This window comes from Tubulanus polymorphus, chromosome 11 (genome assembly GCF_964204645.1).
Source record: "Tubulanus polymorphus chromosome 11, tnTubPoly1.2, whole genome shotgun sequence".
NCBI classification, from domain to species: Eukaryota; Metazoa; Nemertea; class Palaeonemertea; order Tubulaniformes; family Tubulanidae; genus Tubulanus; species Tubulanus polymorphus.
Window position 1 is genome coordinate 12,314,368 of NC_134035.1, and position 12,367 is coordinate 12,326,734.

The following is a 12,367-nucleotide window of genomic DNA, read 5'->3' on the forward strand; positions in this document are numbered from 1 at the left end:
GTTTTAGCTTTTACCATTATCAATCCATGGCAGCACAATACGAACCTTTCAATATATCGGCCGGTTAGCTCAGTCGGTTAGAGCGTCGTGCTAATAACGCGAATGTCGTGGGTTCGACCCCACACTGGCCATAACTATAGTCTCGCCGACAGTCGTTTCTTTTAGCTTTTGCAGCACTTGGTCGACGTAGATTGAAATTTACGTTTTTTACAGAAAGAGATGAAATATCCTGTATTGCTTGTAGTACGGCGCCACATTCCGTCACTTTTATTCATTTCAAAAAGCTACAAATTGTATTACTCATTATTTTCTCATTCAAAGTACCGGTAATTCCCACACTTAGTTTTACCTTCAAACTCAGTGTGGTCCAGGATCGACCTTCAATGATTAACCAGTATCTGGACTAAGCGTAACTCGGATTGAAGATTCAAGATTTTAGAATCAGGGTTGATACCATTCAATATTCCTATTATCAATGAAAACAAGATTAATCAAATTACAAGAATATTGACGATGAACCACATTGGGCTGAGTTTAGCTTACCAGAGGACGATAAAATGTTGCAACTTTGTCGTCGACGGGACAGAAAGTCGAAATTTAGTGGCCCTCAAGCAAACTGTCAAATGCGTAGACACCATATCGCTGAGGTGAGAATTGTGTCTGTTTCCTGGAGACTGTTTGGCCGGGAGAAAATTCTGATGTCCGAGTCCAGAGGCCGGGCGGGGCGGAATCTGTTCACGTTAACAAAGCCGTTTTAATGCAAAAATTGGGATCAGGGTGCTGCCCCCAAATCCTGGCAATAGTCATATTCGGTGCGTTGTGAAGGCTTTATACCCAGTACCGATTTGTGGATTGAGTTGTAAGGGTTTGCCCAAGCACTTTATTTTCCCAAAGGTATTAGCACATCTTGGGATCGTATCGTCCAATACGGGCAGCCCAGAGCCCACACGGCTGAAATGGCCGCTTCTACCATGCGGCGATAAAAAAGGCGGACATCTGTGATAAATAAATATTATTTATCTAGAACGATGGATTTTCGATTTTGGACGTGTTTGGGCATGCATGGTTGCGAAAGAATCACAGCGAGACCAGTCTCGTTCTGGATACCCGGTGCGCAGAGCCGGAACGCCTCAGCCAATCAGCGTCGAGTATTACGGGTCGCGCAGCAGGCGAAGATGGAGATGGATTTTTTCGCAATTTTTTTCAACAAATTCGCCATCAATCCTCTTAGAAAAAAGTCGTAACGTCAATCTGAACGCAATAAATCGATTCACACCGAAACAGGGAAGCGACTGCTGATAAATGTAAGTTTGGATGGTATCGCGAAAAAGTTTTCGAAGCGGATTCAAAATTACGCTTCGAAAAGTTGTCATCGAGTCGTTTCGAAACAATAGCGATTCGCGGCTCATTGAGGGGCAAAAAGAAACAACTTTCCTCGAAATATTCAATGTATGAATCTATTGAATAACTTAAAACGATTATGACGCGACCATGATTTACACATTTAAGGGTGTTTTGAAATTATTTTTCATTATTTACGATTGATTGAAATTATGAAATACGGGTTTTTTCATGGTTTGTTGTATTTCTCGGATCCATATGACCTCTGACCTCATGGCGATATTTTTCTCACTTCTCAACTGCGTCTCCAATAGCATCAAATGATTTCGATTTATTCAATAATATATTGTCGCGCTGTTTCTACTATTCATCTATTTATTGTTACAGTTACAATGGAATTGTGTGCGACTTCACAGATGACTGGTGCTAATGTTTGAATCGACTTTCGGAGCAGAACCCAAAACAATAGCTATCAGCTGCTGTTCCCACCGTCTCTAGAGAGTGGTTGCATCGAACTCTCCACCTGATGCAGCATTTAGACTCCTCATTGATGGTCACATCCTCCTCAACATAGATTAACTACAAAAATCTGAGGATACATTGGTGGTGAGTAAAAACTTCCCTTTTTGAATTTATACCCATCTAAAGAGTGGACCCTGAACTCTGAGACAATCTACAGCCTGACCCTACGAATTCTTTGAGACAATCGGCAGCCTTGGCCCTGAGACAATCTACAGCCTGACCCTGGAATTCTTTGAGACAATCTGCAGCCTGGGCCCTGAGACAATCTAGAGCCTGACCCTGGAATTCTTTGAGACAATCTGCAGCCTGGGCCCTGAGACAATCTACAGCCTGACCCTGGAATTCTTTGAGACAATCTGCAGCCTGGACCCTGAGACAATCTACAGCCTGACCCTGCAAACCCTCTTGAGACAATCAGCAGCCTGATATAAGACATGTTATCAGCACACTTTCAAAAACTGATCATCCATCCTTTTATCATTAATCATAACAATCACCAGCAAAAATATTTTGCCAAAAATATCTTATGGGAAATTTTGCTTACACATTGACTTTTTTGGATGGATTTTAGAAGCAAAATGTTCAGTGCTAAGGATTGATCAATCATTTATAAATTGTAACAGCTGATCTTGGAAGCTGTTGGAATCTGGATGCAAACAAGAATGACAGGATTGGATTATACTCGGTCAGTAACAACAAGAGAGAAGGGTTGCAGATCTGTGAGTACGAAATAAAAATCTAGCTGAAATTATGTTTCATAGATAGTTCAATTTGTAAAATCAGAAAGTTTCATTTTATTGATTAACTTTCATGAAAAGGTAAGGTTTATTAGAGAGTAATGACCTTTTAAACTGTCAGTTTGTTATTGAATGTTTAAAGGGTATCATTCAATATTACCAGCTTCATACAATATTACAGCTGTTTCTACTTGTATGCAATATGTGAATTTTTGATGGGAATTCCTTAAAACACACATTTGTTTTTGAGCGTTCTCTCCATCCAAATGTTTTATCCTCCGCTCTTCGACTGATTTTTTACCAGGTTTTGTAAGTTACCTCCCCTAAACTATCTTGCACTGGTTTCAGCCCAGGATGTTTCATTTGCTGGTTTCAGCTCAGGAATATTATCTTAACTCTTTGAAATTTTGGTTGCTTCTCGAAATTTCTGATGATAAAATCTAGAGTCTTTTTACACCTTTTCATCCCTGGTTCCACTCCAGGAGGGGGAATATTTTAGCTAGTAAAGTACAATTGTATTGGTTATGGTTTTTTCATAGCACAAAAAAAACCCTTGCACCATTTTAGTAGATGCCATCTTGTATCCTTTTTGATTTTTGAGAAACATCCATACTTCACACATTTGATAAAAACTTGTGCCATCTCAGGTCAATAAGAATAACCACAATGCAACAGCACTGCACAGTGCTAGTTTTAGGTGTCAGCACAAATAAAATACCACAGTACCAGCAATTATAATAATTCGCATATATATTCTATAAAGACTAGCGCCATTTTATTAGATGAAGATATCTTGTACCCTTTTAAAATTTGACTAACAACTCGCGCCATTTTTTAAGATGAAATCTCAGATGAATAACCGAAGTGCATCTAGACCACCCAATGTCAAGGTAAGTTGTAGGTTTAAGGTGACAGCAATCAGACACTTCACAGATAAAACACGCAATACTTCACACATTTGATAAAAACTCGCGCCATTTTTTAAGATGAAATCTCAGATGAATAACCGAAGTACATCAAGACCACCCAATGTCAAGGTATGTTGTAGGTTTAAGGTGACCGCATTCAGACACTTCACAGATAAAACACGCAATACTTCACACATTTGATAAAAACTCACGCCATTTTTTTAGATGATGATGTCTTTAGTTTATGAAAAAACCCAAGAACTTTTGGACTGATTCTTCACCAGGTTTTGCAAATTACTTCCGCTACTCCTTTGCACTCCTTTCAGCCCAGGAATATCATCTGATCATAATTACTGAAATTTTAGTTGGTTCTTGAAACTTCCGGAGTCTAACACGCTTTAGTGCAGGCTTTTATTACTGGTTCATCACTTTTTAGAATCGATTGTAGTCAAGTCTTTTAGTTTCAAATATTGACTTTGCTTCACAGATAAAAGTCCACAGTTAAACGTCAATAATTCACATATTTGATAAAAACTCGCGCCCCTTTATTAGATGAAGATATCTTGTATCCTTTTTAAATGTTTGGAAAAAACTCGCACCATTTTCATCGGTGACAATTCTTGCATTGATCCTTTTTAAATTTTTGTTTAAGAACAGTACCAGCAATCATCATAATTCACACATTTGATTAAGACTCGCGCCATTCTATTAGTTGAAAAAACTCGCGCCGTTTTATACCATGAAGATATCTTGTACCCTTTTAAAATTTGAATAACAACTCGCGCCATTTTTTAAGATGAAATCTCAGATGAATAACCGAAGTGCATCTAGACTACCCAATGTCAAGGTATGTTGTAGGTTTAAGGTGACCGCATTCAGACACTTCACAGATAAAACACGCAATACTTCACACATTAGATAAAAACTCGCGCCATTTTTTAGGTGATGATGCTTTAGTGCAGGCTTTTATTACTGTTTCATCACTTTTTAGAATCGATTGTAGTCAAGTCTTCTAGTTTCAAATAATGACTTTACTTCACAGATAAAAGTCCACAGTTCAACGTCAATAATTCACATATTTGATAAAAACTCGCGCCATTTTATTAGATGAAGATATCTTGTATCCTTTTCAAATGTTTGGAAAAAACTCGCGCCATTTTCACCATTCTTGCATTGATCCTTTTTAAATTTTTCTGTAAGAACTCGCGCCATTTTTATTAGATGAAATTTCAGATGATCAACAAGACTGTACATTGTCAAGGTGCTTTATAGGTTTTTCGTTGACAGGATTCCCTAAATTCACAGATAAGAAAACAGTACCGGCAATCATAACAATTATTTGATTAAGACTCGTGCCATTTTATGAGATGTTTTATGGGATGAAGATATCTTGTATTCATTTGAATGCTTGAAGAAAATCTCGCGCCATTTTATAAGACAAAATCTCAGGTGAATATCCAAAGTTAATCAAGACTACAACACGTTGTCAAGGTATGTTATAGGTTTTAGTTATAATCACAATACTCCACACATGTAATGAATACTCGTTCCATTTTATATAGGATGATGATATCTTGTATCTTTATTGATAAAATCTGCCCCTTACTGAAATGAAATTGCACCATTTTGTGAGATGAAATTCCGTGAAATTTCATTACATCAAATCTCATGAATGTCCACACAATCCACACAGCACCTGCATCTAGACTTCACACATTCGCTAAAAAACTTGCTCCATTTTGTAAGACGATGAAATCTTGGATGAATAACCACAGTGCATTAATGCTATTTAGTAGCAAGGTATGTCTATCAAATAGCCTATAGGTTTTAGGTGACAGCGCTTCCAGACTTCACATAAACAGAGCACATCATAAATTCACATATTTGATAAAAACTCTTCATGAGATGATGAGATCTTGTATCCTCTTCAACATAAAAAAGAGCGCGCCATTTTGTCAGATGGAACAGCGAGCCGTTTTATTGGATGGAACCTCGCGCCATTTCTGGAATAACCCGATGAATGACCACAACGCATTAACACTATACTCAGTTCCAATGTACTGTATAGGTTTTAGATGACTGCACTCTAAGACTTCACAAATAGATTACCACAGTACCAGCAATCATCATAATTCACACATTTGATTAAGACTCGCGCCATTTTATTAGTTGAAAAAACTCACGCCATTCTATAAGATGAAGATATCTTGTACCCTTTTAAAATTTGAATAAAAACTCGGGCCATTTTTTAAGATGAAATCTCAGATGAATAACCGAAGTACATCAAGACTACCCAATGTCAAGGTATGTTGTATGTTTAAGGTGACAGCATTCAGACACTTCACAGATAAAACACGCAATACTTCACACATTTGATAAAAACTTTTGCCATATCAGTTCAACCACAATGCAACAGCGCTGCACAGTGCTAGTTTTAGGTGTCAGCACAAATAAAATACCACAGTACCAGCAATTATAATAATTCACATATTCTATAATGACTCGCGCCATTTTATTAGATGAAGATATCTAATACCCTTTTAAAATTTGAATAAAAATTCGCGCCATTTTTTAAGATGAAATCTCAGATGAATAACCGAAGTGCATCTAGACTACCCAATGTCAAGGTATGTTGTAGGTTAAAGGTGATAGCATTCAGACACTTCACAGATAAAACACGCAATACTTCGCACATTTGATAAAAACTCACGCCAGTTTTTTAGATGATGATGTCTTTAGTTTATGAAAAAACCCAAGAACTTTTGGACTGATTCTTCACCAGGTTTTGCAAATTACTTCCGCTACTCCTTTGCACTCCTTTCAGCCCAGGAATATCATCTGATCATAATTACTGAAATTTTAGTTGGTTCTTGAAACTTCCGGAGTCTAACACGCTTTAGTGCAGGCTTTTATTACTGGTTCATCACTTTTTAGAATCGATTGTAGTCAAGTCTTTTAGTTTCAAATATTGACTTTGCTTCACAGATAAAAGTCCACAGTTAAACGTCAATAATTCACATATTTGATAAAAACTCGCGCCACTTTATTAGATGAAGATATCTTGTATCCTTTTCAAATGTTTGGAAAAAACTCGCACCATTTTCATCGGTGACCATTCTTGCATTGATCCTTTTTAAATTTTTGTGTAAGAACTCGCGCCATTTTTATTAGATGAAATTTCAGATGATCAACAAGACTGTACATTGTCAAGGTGCTTTATAGGTTTTTCGTTGACAGGATTCCCTAAATTCACAGATAAGAAAACAGTACCGGCAATCATAACAATTATTTGATTAAGACTCGTGCCATTTTATGAGATGTTTTATGGGATGAAGATATCTTGTATTCATTTGAATGCTTGAAGAAAATCTCGCGCCATTTTATAAGACAAAATCTCAGGTGAATATCCAAAGTTAATCAAGACTACAACACGTTGTCAAGGTATGTTATAGGTTTTAGTTATAATCACAATACTCCTCACATGTAATGAATACTCGCACCATTTTATATAGGATGAAGATATCTTGTATCTTTATTGATAAAATCTGCCCCTGTTTGAAACGAAACTGCACCATTTTGTGAGATGAAATTCCGTGAAATTTCATTAGATTAAATCTAATGAATGTCCACACAATCCACACAGCACCTGCATCTAGACTTCACACATTCGCTAAAAAACTTACTCCATTTTGTAAGACGATGAAATCTTGGATGAATAACCACAGTGCATTAATGCTATTTAGTAGCAAGGTATGTCTATCAAAAGCCTATAGGTTTTAGGTGACAGCGCTTCCAGACTTCACATAAACAGAGCACATCATAAATTCACATATTTAATAAAAACTCTTCATAAGATGATGATATCTTGTATCCTCTTCAACATAAAAAAGAGCGCGCCATTTTGTCAGATGGAACAGCGAGCCGTTTTATTGGATGGAACCTCGCGCCATTTCTGGAATTACCTGATGAATGACCACAACGCATAAACACTATACTCAGTTCCAAGGTACTGTATAGGTTTTAGGTGACTGCACTCTTAAGACTTCACAAATAGAATACCACAGTACCAGCAATCATCATAATTCACACATTTGATTAAGACTCGCGCCATTTTATTAGTTGAAAAAACTTGCGCCATTTTAAACGATGAAGATATCTTGTACCCTTTTAAAATTTGAATAAAAACTCGCGCCATTTTTTAAGATGAAATCTCAGACGAATAACCGAATTACATCAAGACTACCCAATGTCAAGGTATGTTGTAGGTTTAAGGTGACAGCATTCAGACACTTCACAGATAAAACACGCAATATTTCACACATTTGATAAAAACTTGTGCCATCTCAGGTCAATAAGAATAACCACAATGCAACAGCACTGCACAGTGCTAGTTTTAGGTGTCAGCACAAATAAAATACCACAGTACCAGCAATCATAATAATTCACATATTCTATAAAGACTCGCGCCATTTTATTAGATGAAGATATCTAATACCCTTTTAAAATTTGAATAAAAACTCGCGCCATTTTTAAGATGAAATCTCAGATGAATAACCGAATTACATCAAGACCACCCAATGTCAAGGTATGTTGTAGGTTTAAGGTGACAGCATTCAGACGCTTCACAGATAAAACACGCAATACTTCACACATTTGATAAAAACTCACGCCATTTTTTAGGTGATGATTTTTTTAGTTTATGAAAAAACCCAAGACCTTTTGGACAGATTTTTCACCAGGTTTTGCAAATTACTTCCGCTACTCCTTTGCACTAGTTTCAGCCCAGGATGTTTGATTGCACTCCTTTCAGCCCAGGAATATCATCTGATCATAATTACTGAAATTTTAGTGGGTTGTTGAAACTTCCGGAGTCTAAAACGCTTTAGTGCAGGCTTTTATTACTGGTTCATCACTTATTAGAATCGATTGTAGTCAAGTCTTTTAGTTTCAAATATTGACTTTGCTTCACAGATAAAAGTCCACAGTTAAACGTCAATAATTCACATATTTGATAAAAACTCGCGCCACTTTATTAGATGAAGATATCTTGTATCCTTTTTAAATGTTTGGAAAAAACTCGCACCATTTTCATCGGTGACAATTCTTGCATTGATCCTTTTTAAATTTTTGTTTAAGAACAGTACCAGCAATCATCATAATTCACACATTTGATTAAGACTCGCGCCATTCTATTAGTTGAAAAAACTCGCGCCGTTTTATACCATGAAGATATCTTGTACCCTTTTAAAATTTGAATAACAACTCGCGCCATTTTTTAAGATGAAATCTCAGATGAATAACCGAAGTGCATCTAGACTACCCAATGTCAAGGTATGTTGTAGGTTTAAGGTGACCGCATTCAGACACTTCACAGATAAAACACACAAGAACACACATTTGATAAAAACTCGCGCCATTTTTTAGGTGATGATGTCTTTAGTTTATGAAAAAACCCAAGACCTTTTGGACAGATTTTTCACCAGGATTTGCAAATTACTTCCGCTACTCCTTTACACTAGTTTCAGCCCAGGATGTTTGATTGCACTCCTTTCAGCCCAGGAATATCATCTGATCATGATTACTGAAATTTTATTTGGTTCTTGAAACTTCCGGAGTCTAACACGCTTTAGTGCAGGCTTTTATTACTGTTTCATCACTTTTTAGAATCGATTGTAGTCAAGTCTTTTAGTTTCAAATAATGACTTTACTTCACAGATAAAAGTCCACAGTTCAACGTCAATAATTCACATATTTGATAAAAACTAGCGCCATTTTATTAGATGAAGATATCTTGTATCCTTTTCAAATGTTTGGAAAAAACTCGCGCCATTTTCATCGGTGACAATTCTTGCATTGATCCTTTTTAAATTTTTCTGTAAGAACTCGCGCCATTTTTATTAGATGAAATTTCAGATGATCAACAAGACTGTACATTGTCAAGGTGCTTTATAGGTTTTTCGTTGACAGGATTCCCTAAATTCACAGATAAGAAAACAGTACCAGCAATCATCACAATTATTTGATTTAGACTCGTGCCATTTTATGAGCTGTTTTATGGGATGAAGATATCTTGTATTCATTTGAATGCTTGAAGAAAATCTCGCGCCATTTTATAAGACGAAATCTCAGTTGAATATCCAAAGTTAATCAAGACTACAACACGTTGTCAAGGTATGTTATAGGTTTTAGTTAAAATCACAATACTCCACACATGTAATGAATACTCGTTCCATTTTATATAGGATGATGATATCTTGTATCTTTATTGATAAAATCTGCCCCTCTTTGAAATGAAACTGCACCATTTTGTGAGATGAAATTCCGTGAAATTTCATTACATCAAATCTAATGAATGTCCACACAATCCACACAGCACCTGCATCTAGACTTCACACATTCGCTAAAAAACTTGCTCCATTTTGTAAGACGATGAAATCTTGGATGAATAACCACAGTGCATTAATACTATTTAGTAGCAAGGTATGTCTATAAAATAGCCTATAGGTTTTAGGTGACAGCGCTTCCAGACTTCACATAAACAGAGCACATCATAAATTCACATATTTGATAAATACTCTTCATGAGATGATGATATCTTGTATCCTCTTCAACATAAAAAAGAGCGTGCCGTTTTGTCAGATGGAACAGCGAGCCGTTTTATTGGATGGAACCTCGCGCCATTTCTGGAATAATCCGATGAATGACCACAACGCATTAACACTATACACAGTTCCAATGTACTGTATAGGTTTTAGGTGACTGCACTCTAAGACTTCACAAATAGAATACCACAGTACCAGCAATCATCATAATTCACACATTTGATTAAGACTCGCGCCATTTTATTAGTTGTAAAAACTCGCGCCATTTTATAAGATGAAGATATCTTGTACCCTTTTAAAATTTGAATAAAAACTCGCGCCATTTTTTGAGATGAAATCTCATATCAATAACCGAATTACATCTAGACTACCCAAGGTTAAGGTAAGTTGTAGGTTTAAGGTGACAGCATTCAGACACTTCACAGATAAAACACGCAATACTTTACACATTTGATAAAAACTCACGCCATTTTTTTAAGCGATGACGTCTTTAGTTTATGAAAAAACTCAAGACCTTTTGGACTGATTTTTCACCAGGTTTTGCAAATTACTTCCCCTACTCCTGTGCACTAGTTTCAGCCCAGGATGTTTCTTTGCACTCCTTTCAGCCCAGGAATATCATCTGATCATAATTACTGAAATTTTAGTGGGTTGTTGAAACTTCCGGAGTCTAAAACGCTTTAGTGCAGGCTTTTATTACTGGTTCATCACTTTTTAGAATCGATTGTAGTCAAGTCTTTTAGTTTCAAATATTGACTTTGCTTCACAGATAAAAGTCCACAGTTAAACGTCAATAATTCACATATTTGATAAAAACTCGCGCCATTTTATTAGATGAAGATATCTTGTATCCTTTTTAAATGTTTGGAAAAAACTCGCACCATTTTCATCGGTGACAATTCTTGCATTGATCCTTTTTAAATTTTTGTTTAAGAACTCGCGCCATTTTTATAAGATGAAATTTCGGATGATCAACAAGACTGTACATTGTCAACGGCTTTATAGGTTTTTCGTTGACGGGATTCACTAAATTCACTGATAAAAAACCACAGTACCAGCAATCATCACAATTATTTGATTAAGACTCGCGCCATTTTATGAGATGTTTTATGAGACGAAGATATCTTGTACTCATTTGAATGCTTGTAGAAAATCTCGCGCCATTTTATAAGACGAAATCTCAGGTGAATATCCAAAGTTAATCAAGACTAAAACACGTTGTCAAGGTATGTTATAGGTTTTAGTTATAATCACAATACTCCACACATGTAATGAATACTCGCACCATTTTATATAGGATGATGATATCTTGTATCTTTATTGATAAAATCTGCCCCTGTTTGAAATGAAACTGCACCATTTTGTGAGATGAAATTCCGTGATATTTCATTATATCAAATCTAATGAATGTCCACACAATCCACACAGCACCTGCATCTAGACTTCACACATTCGCTAAAAAAACTCGCGTCATTTTGTAAGACGATGAAATCTTGGATGAATAACCACAGTGCATTAATGCTATTTAGTAGCAAGGTATGCTATCAAATAGCCTATAGGTTTTAGGTGACAGCGCGTCCAGACTTCACATAAACAGAGCACATCATAAATTCACATATTTGATAAAAACTCTTCATGAGATGATGATATGTTGTATCCTCTTCAACATAAAAAAGAGCGTGCCATTTTGTCAGATGGAACAGCGAGCCGTTTTATTGGATGGAACCTCGCGCCATTTCTGGAATTACCTGATGAATGACCACAACGCATTAACACTATACACAGTTCCAATGTACTGTATAGGTTTTAGGTGACTGCACTCTAAGACTTCACAAATAGAATACAACAGTACCAGCAATCATCATAATTCACACATTTGATTAAGACTCGCGCCATTTTATTAGTTGAAAAAACTCGCGCCATTTTGTAAGATGGAGATATCTTGTACTTTTTTTTAAATTTGAATAAAAACTCGCGCCCATTTTTTAAGATGAAATCGCAGATGAATAACCGGATTACATCAAGACCACCCAATGTCAAGGTATGTTGTAGGTTTAAGGTGACAGCATTCAGACACTTCACAGATAAAACACGCAATACTTCACACATTTGGTAAAAACTCACGCCATTTTTTTAGGTGATGATGTCTTTAGTTTATGAAAAAACCCAAGACCTTTTGGACAGATTTTTCACCAGGTTTTGCAAATAACTTCCCCTACTCCTTTGCACTAGTTTCCGCCCAGGATGTTTGATTGCA

General features: G+C 36.3%; 1 non-coding gene across 1 annotated transcript; it reads left to right on the plus strand.

Moving 5' to 3' along the window:
• Positions 1-58: 58 nt before the first annotated feature.
• Trnai-aau (transfer RNA isoleucine (anticodon AAU)) lies at positions 59-131 on the plus strand. The gene has a single exon. It is a non-coding gene; the product is annotated as a tRNA-Ile (tRNA).
• The last annotated feature ends 12,236 nt before the right edge of the window (positions 132-12,367 follow it).